This window comes from Sturnus vulgaris, chromosome 1 (assembly GCF_052056855.1).
Source record: "Sturnus vulgaris isolate bStuVul1 chromosome 1, bStuVul1.hap1, whole genome shotgun sequence".
In the NCBI taxonomy this organism is placed as follows: domain Eukaryota; kingdom Metazoa; phylum Chordata; class Aves; order Passeriformes; family Sturnidae; genus Sturnus; species Sturnus vulgaris.
Window position 1 is genome coordinate 92,501,398 of NC_142243.1, and position 13,487 is coordinate 92,514,884.

Sequence of the window (13,487 nt, forward strand, 5' to 3'; positions counted from 1 at the left end):
AGGGTAGCTCATTCACAGACATAATGGTCCCATTCATTTTAGCAGATGCTGAATTGAGCCTGCTATTTTATTTTTTTGTCACTGTCAGCTGTCAACTTCCCTGATTCATGTATTGTCTTTGGGTACACAGAGGTTGCTCTTGAATTCGGGGGAAGTTGAAGGTCTGCCTCTTTAGCAAAGTCTCCTCTGATTTCAAAAGCAGCTGTGTGATTGCTTTGCCAGAATTTGCTCTGTATTGCATCAAATGACCCTGAAATAAAAGAAAGAAACAAGAACTGTAAGTAACACGATTGGAAATTCTCTGAGCAGGTTGGCTGTCCTTCTCAATGAGGTTGGCAAGCCTGAATTTCATTTGTTCAGACACTTTCAAATCAATGCTATTTTGTCTGAATAATTAAGCTGCTTACTCAGGCTTGAAAAGTGTATGGTGCTAAATTCTTGCACTTTTTTGGGTAAACATGAAGAGGCAAGGAGGGAGAAACAGATGGACCATGCACCTGGAAAAATTATAGTGTCTACAGTCTGGTGCCATCCCATGGTACAGTGGAAGTTTTCTGTTCAGGGAAATATCAGGTGAAATGAAGGGACTCTTTAAGTCCTCCTGTGAAGGCTGATATCAAAATCTCCATGTCCCGTGTATTGCCATTTACTTCCAGTGAAAGGAAAAAAGCAGGACAAGGTGAATGGCTTACAAAATCATACAGGTTATAAGAGAATGAAAGATAAAATAAAACTGTAATTAGTAGCAGTCTAATAAATTTACCTGTTTGCATTTGCTTGTTGTTGTTCAAATTCAGTAATTTTTGTTAGAGAAAATTATTGAAGGTGAGATGCATTTTTACTTTTTATTCCCTCTGTTTTTGTTCTTGTGTTCGCCCTTATTTTATTCAGAGGGAAGAATACTGCAGGCAAATTAAATTATGTCATTGAATCACAGCAATTTGTTTGTTAGAATAGGCTTCTGGAGGGCTCTGGAGGGTATCAATAATATCCTAGTCTAAGCAAGAAAAAATCAGATAGCATCACTCACAGCCTTGTTCTGCTGAATTTGGAGTATCTACAACAATGGAGATTTGCCAGCCTCTCCCAACAACCTGTTTCTCAGGTCTCATTTTGTTCCCCTAGAAGCTCATCTGGTTGTTTCTCATGTTGCTCACCAGTTTCAAATCCAGCTGAGGTCTGGCTTCCCCAGTTTCATCCAAGCAGTCCAGAACAAGGAAATTCTGCATTGCTCCCAGGTAGCCCTCCCAACCTCTTCATCCTCTGCTGTCCATCTGCTGGGCGTGCATGACTTCCCACATGGCAACCTGGGAGGTCCCACTGCCCTGGGAGAGCTGCCTCTTCTTCCTCAGCAAGCAGCTTCCTCTTCTGGGTCCCTTTTGCTTTCAGGAGACACATTTCAGTTGGAGCTGTCAAAAAAGTTGATGCAAATATTTGGTTTATATTTTTCGTGTCATTTTTCCTGCTTCCACCTTCACACTCCCAAATCTTTTTCAGCAAGATATATAGAGTAAGGTGAAAGATATCAAAACAATCTATTTCCACAGAGGATTTTTTGTAGCATGATTTTTCATTTGAGTAAATTATTTTTCATGTGAGTAAAATTATTACAGGTTTTTTTTGTTTTTATTTGTTTGTTTTTTTGTTGTTGTTGGGGGGTTTTTTTGGTTTGTTTTTTTTGTTTGTTTGTTTGTTTGTTTGTTTTAATCTAGTTGTTTTTGTTGGTATTTTTTGCCTGGAATTTTAGAGCAGTCACCATGTGAGTTCTTTAGTAGCTTCAGTAGAATAGACTGAAGTCTATTCTTTGAAATATAGACACTATGTTTTCCAACTGTATGGTCTGCTTTAATCCAAGAAATATATTTTGATGTACTTACAATTGTCATAGAAGGCATTGGCCTAGTTCTAAGAACAGTAAATGCTAACACTACTGCTTGCAAATTATCACATTTTTATTATCAAGAAACAATTCAGCAAACTTAGTTAATTTGCTTAGTGGTAAAGATCGTGGTAAACTATGAATTACTGTTGTCATAGCTACACTGTATTTTGATACAGTAGACTTGTTCATTGAAATCATAATAAAATAATTTGCTCTATAGTAAGTATGATGCATATCTTAAATTACAATGAATTACTTATTGTAATGAATATCTTAAAATATAAATACAGAACTCCTGACTCCTCTTTAAGTGCAGTAAGTAGAGAGTACTGCTGTTTATTTTAGGAATTTCCTGTGTCTGCAGTGCTGATTACATTGAAGTGAGAATCAATGACAATGTGCCATATAGGAGACTTTATTTATAGTAGCTTTAGAACTGATCTAAAGTGAGACAAAAGATTTTGATACCCATGACCTTTAATAGAAAACTCTCTGAAGAGAAGTTTCCAATTTTACCTCCAAAGTAACCCCAAAGTGAAAGTCCTTTGTATGTTAGACTTTGTGAGGCAATTAAATAATGACCTATTCTTGGTTCCTTTCTCCCTCAGTTACTTCTGTATCTTGGCTATTCAGTTGACAAAACAGAAAAATTATTCATGGGAGCTCTAGAAAGCTAGACATTTACCCATTTCTGCTTTTTATAATGTTCTTAAGTGCAGCATGTTTGGGGTTTGCATGTTTGCTTTTCTCTCCTTGACCTATTGCAGTCCAGTGGTTGTAGAGGATATGACCTGTGCATATGTTCCAAAGTCTCATCTTCCACCTCTTTACCAGATGTATTTTTTAAGGAAATGGAGCAGAAAAGTGACATAGATGATTATCATCCTTGGCTTTGAACTGGTGTCCCTCAGCTCACTTGGTGGTATAGGGAGGAAAAGAGGGAAACAAGAAATGCTGGTCACAATTTTGAAATATATTTAGCAGTTCATCCTTAAAGAGGACAAGCCTATAGATATTAAAAGAAAAGCCATAATACCAGTGAATAATCTTCATTCTAGACATTCTGGGGTGAAAAATAGTAGAAAAAATAGCTTAGAGAAGGTACAGGAAGAGAATATGTGTAGAATGGTGAGATTTAGTATATATTTCAGAACAGATCATTGTAGTATCTGAACAATGGGAGAGAAACTAAAAGTAAATGCATCTAACTAAATGTATCTATTTGAAATGTGATCTGTTAACTAGTGGAATTAATTAAATACTGAAAACTCTCTTCACACATATTATTTCTCTACAACTAAATAGGGCAGCATAAAAAATTCTGGCCCTTTGTAAACAGTAATTCCCCCAGGGAGCTTATTTCTAAATCATGTCTTGGGGCTTTTATTCCTCAATACTGGCTACTATTGAAGGCAGGAGGTAAGACCTACCTGAATTATGGTATGATTGCAGATTATTGTTCCAGTTCCTTCATATGCCACATTTGGTCTCTTTATCCTCTCTGTCACAGGTAACTATCTTACACCCAGAGCAAGAAAAGTAAATTCACTTGGCTGTCCCATATCTCTAAGGAACCTGATGCATGAGTGGACTAGAGAAGAGAAAGAGAGGAAAACTCCAAAGACCTACAGATCATCTGGCTGGCAGGGTGAGTAAATGTCCTGTCATCTCAATCTTGTGCTGTCAGGTACACAGTGAGTGAGCCTGCTTTAAGCATTGCCTCAGGAATTATTTATCCAGTAATTGTTGAGGAAAAAGAAGATCAAAATATGTCATGTTTCCAGGACTCTGACACTGGTGCCTGACGTGCATTCAGAAGTACTAAGCCAAACACCTCCTATATTTTCAGTTTAAGCATTGAACATGGATTTAATAGACAGGCAGTTCTGTATAGGGAGGAGGGGGTTAATGCATGCTGTGCTGTTAAAGCCATTTTCAAATGTGGTAGGTGAAACAGAAATATCTGTTACTGAATCAGTCCAAACTCCTCATGATTCAAAAAGAGATCCAAAAGAGGAAAGAAAGGAAGAAAATTCAGTTTCCCAGTGCTGACTGTACTTAGATTCCATGATCTAATCTTAGATTCCTATGGGCCTATGTTCCCTGCTTTCCCTAAGCAATTTTTTCTTGTTCACAAAACACAATTAAAAAAAAAAAATGCCTAGTTGAAAAGCAAACATGCAGTGGCCTTATGTGATAGTCAGAACTTGATTAAATGATCCCCTTTTCTTTCTGGCTTTTCCCCTTCCAAAAGGTGGTAGAAGCAGAGACTGTAGCAGGTTCTGGAGCATTTCCTCCAGTTCACAGCAGTGAGTCAGGGGTTCTGTCAAGTACCAACAAGTCAATTGAAGGGAATCAAGAGCTACATGTACAGAGGATGACTTATTTTTCAAAAGGATGATGCAAATAGAAATAGATGAACATGGAAGAAAATATGACTCAAAGATTACCTCAGAGTTCTCTGTCTGGTGGTTTGTGGCTCCAAAGGACATAATAAAAATATTGCCCTCCTCCATTGGAGTGGCTGATGCTTCCCCACTATATTTGGTCCTGCACATTTCTGCACCCTAAACACTGGTCAGGCCCCATATGTTTTGGTTCATTCTGCTAGGGTGAAAAGCATGAGTACAGCAAGCCCATCTACCCTGCAACCCAGGTCCAGTCTAAATTTGTTTTTAGAAAGGAAAAAAGCAACTGAATTGCAGTTTTGTCTGTGTGAAGTTCCACCCTGGCTAGGAATCATAAGACAACTTACCAAAACCTACAACATGATAAAATATAAGGCACTCTAGGGTTTTTCCTTCAACTCCAACTTCAACTGCTCTCTTTTAGAGGAAGCAAAACCTAGCAATACAGCAGTACCTTTACAATTCATATTAGGTGATGTGTTCAGTGTATTAGATTGTTTTTCTTAGCACATAAGCAATATTCTGACTTTCGCGAAAGTCTGCACTTTCTGACTCCTCATTCTTTAAGGGCATCTGTCTAAATCCAAAGGTTGTCTGGACATTGCTTTGTGTTCCAGTTAGAAGGAGAGTTTTGCTGGTTTTGCTTTTTGTTGTGCTTTGGGTTACTTTGTTTTCAGTAAGTACTCCTCTGAGTGTGCTGGAAGATAACTTTGGTGCTCAGAATTTTTTACAGAAATCAGGAAATTCCCTTGGCCATTCTGAACCCAATAGCAACAACCAGCCCTGCTCTCTGTTTCAGGATTCTGAAATCCATAGGAAAAGGTGTTCAGATGCTGATGAGACACTTTTTTGCTCTAGCAGCTGTTCCTTGCCTCCTTGTGGAAAACGCAGTGGAGCAGATACAGCCTGGGGGCACAGGTTTTTCCATACTTCACAAATAAAAGTGTCTTCTTCAACAGTGTTATTACATTCTCTTGTTTTAATACAATACCCTACTTTCTAAGCCACTACTTACTTTTTTAAGCCCCTTACTTTTGTACTTTATTTTATATAGTATCTGTGCAATGGAGATGGGCTTGATGTGTTTTGTCACAGTGATATCACTAAATGAGGGCCAGTGTGACTGAGAGCAATAAAGGTGTTCAGTGAGACGTCAACATAGCTGAAGATTAGAGTTAATTTTTTTTTATTCTTTAAACCATTTCTATGTATATTGCTTTTGCAGCTCACACATAAAAGAAAATCAACCTCAAATTCCAATCTTGTTGAAGCTTCATGAACATTACTTCAAGAAAATAAGATGTTGGCAAATGATTAAATGTGTAATTAGAGGTTTCACATTTAATCTTGTCACTGTAGTGATTTATGGTTTATTATTTTTTGTAAGTAATTAATTTCTTTTCTAGTGTTTTTTCTTTCCTTCATTATTGTTAGTGTCTGTATTATTACAGTAAGGAAATTTGTCACAAGGTCAATACTTTTGTTCTCAGCTGCAAGATTCAGAGGAGAGTCAAATCAAAGCATAGAAGATGCAATACACTTCCCACAGCAGCTGGTGGGAGAATTGTGGTGGATTTACATTGTTGGGCCAGTAATGCTTTAGTTGTGAGAACAAAGGGCAGGATGTACCCTCTGTGGTTCTCTGCTGTCATATTTAGGGCTGAAACAGGTGTCTTCAGTAGCCAGTCCCAGGAAGGCTCAATAAAGACATGGAGCTGGGACACACAATCTCCCTCTGTAGTGCATGCCAGAATTGGGTGGAAACCTGCAAACACAGCAGAAACAGCCTTGAAATAGCCCATAGCAAAGGCTGACCAGAGTCCAGTGCCTGCAGGCTGGGAGTCTGGACCCTTCTCCAGAGGTAGGTCCCCATAGCAGGATTTTTTAAAAGGACTCAGCAGTATTTGTGGTCACCACAGCTGCCCAAAGATATGTGGGACCTTGTTGCTTGTGTGAAACCAATGGCTCTTCCCTCCCTTTCCAAGTTACCCTGCCACTGGGCTGTGCTATCCTCTTTTTCCTTTCTTCCAGCTGCATGAAATTAGCAGCTTTGCTCTGGCAGAGCTGTAGTATGTCTGGTGAAACAGTCCCAGATCCTGTTTTCCAAACCAGCTTGTAGTTCTGCTGGAAAGGTGGTGTCCACACTGCCTCAAGGTAGGGAGAGCCTGGAAATGGGATACCTCACACTCAAGTGAGTGTTCCAATTTAAGCTTGTGTAGTACAGGATACTGCTTCTTCCAGCTGCACCATAGAAAATAAGCCAGATCTGAGATTTTGAGACCTAGGTGCTGTTTCAGGCTCACAAGGGCTCTTGAACTTGAGATGAACATCTCGTTGCTGCGTGGAGTTGTTTGTGAGACTTCAAAGAGAGAGTGAAAATTGAATTTTTTGGTGACAGTTTTCATATGTAGACGTGTAAATTTTTATGTGCTCTTAACTTCCTCTTGGTCAAGAACCCACTTAAAGAAAGATTTATTCTCTTACCAACATATGGTACTAAGATTCTCATGTTACAGTAACTTCACACAAGTGTTGTTTCCAGACTATTGCAGGATGAAATAGCTCAGATTTTATTTCTGGTTGTGAGTTTGAATTCACATTCATGTTAACTTCACCTAGCGCTGTTAACGTGAGCAGAAAAAATATGTTGTCATCTTCACTGTTTTAACCTAACTATGACTTATAGAGGCACTTTCACAGCAATGTTTAACACAGTTTAATTATGCTCTGTTGAAGGTACTGTATTTTACATTCTCCTTACCATTGTGTAATATTATTGTGTTTCTTTGTATTCTTTGTCTCCTTGAAAACACTGGGGCCATTTCTTTTATTCTTCTGCAACGATTACAGTAGAAACTTCCAAGAGATCTTTACAAAATTGTAGCTGAATAAAAAGTGTAAAAATTACTTTTTTTGAGAAATGGTTATGTAAAAAGGGATGTCTGTTTTGTCTTTTGTCTTTAGTATGTCTCTCTGCCTTTTGAGCAAGTTATCATTGCTGTAATATTTTTCAGCTATTATTGCTTCTTTTTCATCGCTGTTTGTTTGGCTTTTTTGGTTTTGCTTTTGGTTGTTTTGGTTTTGTTTTTAAGGTAGGTAACCAGCAAGAAAATGCTGTTCCAGGAAGTTATAAGAAGCCACAACTCCAGTACTACCTTTCTTAATATTTTTTGAGGCTAATATTTATGTCTTTTGAGCAGATGTGTGTTTGTTTTAGGAAAGGAGTTGTTCACATTAAACTTGTGATTTTTCCCTGGATTATAATAGCTAGTTTAAGATCTGACAATCCACCTGAGAAGTCTCTTTTGTTCTTCTCAGTCAGCAGACCTTTAACTAGCTATCTGGCATTTTTCCCTGCTATTGCAGTCCCCATTTGAATCAGAGGTCACTCAAAATTTCATAACAGCTTTCTCCATATCTGACTAACTTAAATTAGTGATTGGTTATTATCTCCTCTTCAGAATAATCACTATATACGTGCAATAAATCTAGGCCTACAGAAGTACTGTGTTGTACCATCTTATGCTGATGATACAAAACTGGGAGGAGTGGGAGATACACCCGAGGGCTGTGTTGCCATTCAGTGGGACCTCCCTAGGCTGGAGAGTTGGGTGAAGAGAAACCCAGTGAGGTTCAGCAAGGACCAGGGCAGGGTCCTGCACCTGGGGAGGAAAAACCCCAAGTCCCAGCCCAGGCTGGGGTTGGACAGACTGGAGAGCAGCTCTGCAGAGAAGGACCTGGGAGTCTTGGTGGGTGCCAAGCTGACAATGAGCCAGCAGTGCCCTGGTGGCCAGGAGGGCCAGTGGGATCCTGGGGTGCATTGGGAAGAGCGTGGCCAGCAGATGGAGGGAGCTGATCCTGCCCCTCTGCTCGGCCCTGGTGAGGCCACATCTGGAGTGCTGTGTCCAGTTCTGGGCTCCCCAGCTCAGGGAAGACAAGGAGGTAATGGAGAGGGTCCAGTGGAGGCTGCAATGATGAGGGGTCTGGAGCATCTCTCTTACAAAGTTACTGAGGGAGCTGGGGATGTTTAGTCTGGAAAAGAAAGAACTGAGGGAGGATTTCAGCAGTGCATATAAATATCTTAAAGGTGAGTGTCAAGAGGATGATGCCAGGCTCTTTTCAGTGGTTCCCAGTGACAGGATGAGGAGCAATGGCTGTAAAACCACAAGAAGATCCACCTCAACATGAGGGAGAACCTATTTACATTGAGGGTGTCAGAGCACCCTCTGCCTAGAGAACAGACTACCCATGCAAGTTGTGAAAGTCTTCCTCCCTGAAGACATTCCAAACCCACCTGAATGCATTCCTGTGTAACTTGATTTAGCTGACCCTACCTTGGCAGGGGGGTTGGACTGGATGATCTCCAAAGCTCCCCCTTCCACCTTTAACAATTCTGTGATTCTGTGATTCACATCTTGCTGTTATTTAAAGTCTATTGTTGTAACTCATTTCATGGCTACAAAAAATAAGTTTGGTATCAGCCACCCCTTATGGTACTTGAGATTTCTAATTTTGCACTGTGAAACAGAGGTATGGGTCACCCTACAGCAAGGTGAATGGTCCTGGTGGCTTCAGTGGGTTTTTAGCTTTGCATGAGTCACAGTTTCAGGATTTTAGCACTTGCCTTCCTTATGAGAAGCTTCCAGAAAAGCACTGCTATGGGCTGCCACCCATAATATTTAGCTCTGTGTTTAGGAGTGAATAATTTATATTTTTGGAACCCTCATATACATGCATATTTTTACAACACTATTTGCTTGGTTTTTTCATTTTTTAGACGAAATTCCTGATTTTCACAGTAGATTGAACAGCTTTTGCTTCTTCTGAGCCATAGAAATCTGGTGTGTAAATTCATTTGAGCTTGAGGATTACTACCCGTTTAGTGTTCATGATCAAAAGTGTTAGCAAGATCCTCGGGGCAAATTCCTCTCTGGAATGAAATAGCATGGCCTATTTGAAGTCAACTGGTTTAGCCATTCCAATATACAGTAGAAAGGAAATTGGCCTCTGGTCCTTATGCCAGTGCAATGTACTGGAGTTTTTACATACAGTAGTAGCATATAAAAGAGTTCAAAATTTAGAGGCAGGGTATATTTTCTGCTGTCAGTATTAGAATCACAGAATCATTAATGTTGGAAAAGACATCTGAGATCATGAAATCCAACCATTAACTCAACACTGCCAAGTCCACCACTAAAACATGTCCCTCAGTGCCACATCTACGTGTCTTTTAAATACCTCCAGGGATGGTGACTCAAAAACTTCCCTGGGCAGCTTACACCAATGTTTCCAGTGAAAAAATGTTTCCTAATATCCAATGTAAACTTCCCCTGTGAAATGTGCTTGGTGGTCTATAACAGAATCCCACCCAGATATCTGCCCTGTTGGCCTTGTCTCTAAATATTTATAAACATTCAACCCATCATAAAGCTCTAGACAGTCGAAACACTTCCATTCAAATAGGACTACCCCAACTACCTCTCCTTCCTTGCCTATCCCTTCTTATCAGTTTATAGCTGTATTTTTTGAACTCCCTAGATGCTACAGTGTTACATATGCCATATTTAAACTTAAGAGCTAGAACATATATTTTCATGTGTGAAGTTTGAGGCCTGTAATGTAGCTGCAAAACTTACAGCTGAGATCCCTGAAAATGCAAGCTCAAAACTAAGTTTGCAGCTCAGATTGAAATCTTTTATAGGTGAAATGGTCCTTTTTTATTCTCATTGTACATATTTTTACCTTTCTAACATGGAAGTGTTATATTATATTACAGTCATTCCTTCGGAAAACTGGGGCAAAATCTGCTTTCTCTAGGTCACTACAATATCCACAAGGGAAATGGTGATGTTTTCTAAAATGCATGTATTCTGTTGTGCATTGCTGAGTAGCAGGGGGCAAGCAGTTAGGAAGAGCTGATTCACTGAGATATTTATGTAGAGGAGAGTTAACACTGTGAAGGGAATGAATGTGAAAATTTTATTGCTTACTTGTTTCCAGGCTCGATTTTTCCATCACAAGAACCTCAAGGAGCAAAAGCCTTAGGATCCAAAGCAGACAGATTTTCTGAGAGGGGATCATCACTTTTTTGATCACTGAGTTCTTTAGGAACTTTGATAGGTGTCACATAAAGCTTTTGGATGAAGCAGAGATTGTGCAATTTGCCTTGATAGGCAGAGTTGCAGGGAGCTGGGCTGCTGCCCAACACCTCTGACATCAGGCAGACCTGGTCCCAGGGTGAAATATTCACAGCTGCTTTCTGCCATTCCAAGCACAAAACAACAATGCATATAACCTGAAGCTGTTCCTCTAGTTTTCCCCTGTTCTACTGTTCTGTACCCAGATGATATAATTTATATGCCTATACATATATAATAAACATATAGCATGTACTTGCTACAAAGGAATGAAATTCCCCAGAGCTGCTGTAGTCAAACTGTCCTGGAATTCACAGCAAGGACCAACTTTCTTGTAGTACTGTAGCACACCAAGGCTGAGGACTTTTAGCAGAATGGGATGCACTCAGGGAGCAAAATAAGTGATGTTAACGATTGTGTGAAGCACCTTGAATTTCATGTCCAGATTTTCAATAAAAACCCTATAAAAGTATTGTAAACACTTCCAAATATTGAGTTAATCTGGAATTGGGGAGGAAGCAAAAGTGTATTGGAACTTTCCAAAAGGTCACAGACTTTTTGATGTAACAGAAAGGAAATATTTCTCTTTCTAAACATCTAATTCATACAAGAGAAGACTAAAATTATTTCCTACAAACCAGTAACAGCTACTTCTTCTTGCTTACCTCCCACTGCATCTACTTTGATTAAATAATTGCACTCATTCTTGCTAAAATATTAGCATGAAATAATTAATATTTGCATTTAAAGCAGTGTGTGCGTGAGCTTTGTAGTTAATACTATGTTAAGGTGGAAAATGTTATTTCATTCACTGCTTTTGGCAGCTTAATGTTTTGCATAGGACTAAAGTTGCTCTTCCAGCTGTGGGCAACAAAAATGCTTCTGCTTTGCAAGATGTACGGTAAACTTGGGCTACCATTATTTTGAAGATTGACAGCAAGATAGCAAATTCTCTATGGTATTTATAAGTTTTAATATATAATGATTTTTGGATGGGTGTGAACTGAGACTAAAAAGGATGGCCGCTTTTTTAGTGAGGCTCATTCATATTTTCTTGTTAGACAGTTTTTTGGAGAGGAAGCTGGAAAGTAGGTAGGGTAAAAATGGAAGTCCCTGTGGAATTTTTGAGGCTGAATGAAAGAAAAACAATTCTGGTGAACTTCATAGGAGAATGAATGGTTTCCTCATTTATGTGATTGCCTCTATGTGTTGTATTTAAGAGGCAGTAAAACTTACCAACAAACAAAAATAGTAATTTGGAGCAATAAAGATTGGAGGTTAATGAAAATGAGAAGCAACTTAAGTAAATGAGGAAAGCCAGTGGGAAAGGCCAGAGTGACTGAAGTAATATTCAAGCGAAAAAAAAATTTGGAAGATGGGAAGAAAGAAAATTGGTATGATGGGACTGATAATACTTTTGTTCCCACAATCTTTAGCATTTATTCACTGTTTTGCCTTTATGCACATAAACAAGCCTCCCACCAGCCTGTGTCTCAGTGTATCTGACTCCACTTAATACATTAAATATTTCTCCATGCTTACCAAAGCACTTATTTTTTGACAAAAATACTCTAAATTGAAACCCAAAGTAACTTAAATAGGTTTTTTGTTAAAATTGAGAGCTCCTTAAGTAAGCAAATGAAATATTAAATCCATATCTTCAGTGTTCCCTAGCCTTTTGACTTTTTTTTCCCTCAAGCAACCCGGGACTAACCTGAGATATTTTACTGACTTTAAATGCATTAAATATATTGATCTGGAGAAAGCTTTGGCGCCAGGCTGTCTGTAGCCTGTGTCATATAGTCAGAAAGGAAATGCTCCTGATTTTGTCTACAAAAAAAACCAAAATGAAAAACATTATCCTAGGTTCAGATTACTGTGATAGCTGGAGAGGCCAGGGGAATTGGCTAATAGCATCTCTGTTGCAATTAGGGGGGAAGAATTTGGCTAAAGGCAGCAGTGATTCTTTTTAGCATCTCAGAAAACATTAAATGTGTAATTTTTGAAAAATCATTTGTTCAGAAATCACCTATGTATTCACTATATACCTACTCACCAGGCTCAGCAGCATTTTGGAGGGGATACTTTACATATCCTTTCCTATTTATAACGTAATATTCTTTCTGTATAATAAGGTTCACTTGATGTCAGTCCAGTTTACTTTGAGTTCTGGACTAATTTCAAGCTGTGAGTGTATCATATAAAGCCACTCCTATTTATCTTTTCTATTTTGGTAAGTTGCTTAGGTTCAGTGATTTGCCCCCATGAGCCTCTTAGTGCTTAGTGAGGTGAGAGGTTAGTTATACAAACACACTCCTCCTTCAATTGCAGCTCACTGTCCACCACCACCATCTCCTCACAGGAGCACTGAGTCAAGCCTTCAGCTACATCACAGATTGAATCATTGTTGCTTTCTGTAATAGAGTTTAGCCAAAAGTAATGTGGCTTTGGTCAGTGAAATCAATCTGGGTTCACCCAAAATAGTTAAAGTATGACTGCTGTCCTGAGCCACTTCCTACTCCATTGAATAATAACTTTTTCCATCAGTAATTGCCTGAAGAAACTTGTCCTTTAGTCAAACTTAAATGGGAATTCTAAACACCTTTAGCTGCACTGCACAAACACATCCCCTTGGTGGTGGTATCCACCACCTTAACACCACACAAACCTCCCCTATTCCCACCAGCAGCCACCCACAATTCCCTGGTCCCATCACACTCCTGCCTTCCCTGCCAGACCATAGCTGAGCTCTTTTCTGCATTTTGCCATACATGAGAACATCTTCGACCCCTGTTACCAGCAACCCTTGCATGTGCAGCTCCCTGAGTAGGTTTCGTGCAGCCACAGGCACCTCAAGTCCCTGCCTCTTCCCTCCTGAACATTGTGTGAAGCCGTGCAGGCAGTACCAAGAGGAGTGGCAGTGGCATGGCACCTCTCTCCCAAGTCAACCACACTGGATCTGAAGATTAGGCATGCTTCTGGGTGCTGTCTGCTCTTCAGATAGGGAAGTAGGTTTGAGGTTTGTGGGGTTTAAAAAAAAGTTGCTGTGTGAACATTAAT

At 39.4% G+C, this 13,487-nt stretch overlaps 1 protein-coding gene across 8 annotated transcripts in view; it reads left to right on the forward strand.

The window, feature by feature from the left end:
- LOC106855662 (poly(rC)-binding protein 3-like) overlaps positions 1–13,487 on the forward strand; it is a 501,269-nt gene that overhangs the window by 100,680 nt on the left and 387,102 nt on the right. For all 8 annotated transcript variants that reach the window (XM_088171732.1, XM_088171723.1, XM_088171749.1 and 5 more), the window contains exon 2: positions 3,393–3,530. The gene's annotated coding sequence lies outside the window, so the exon portion shown is untranslated. The remainder of the gene's footprint in view (positions 1–3,392; positions 3,531–13,487) is intronic.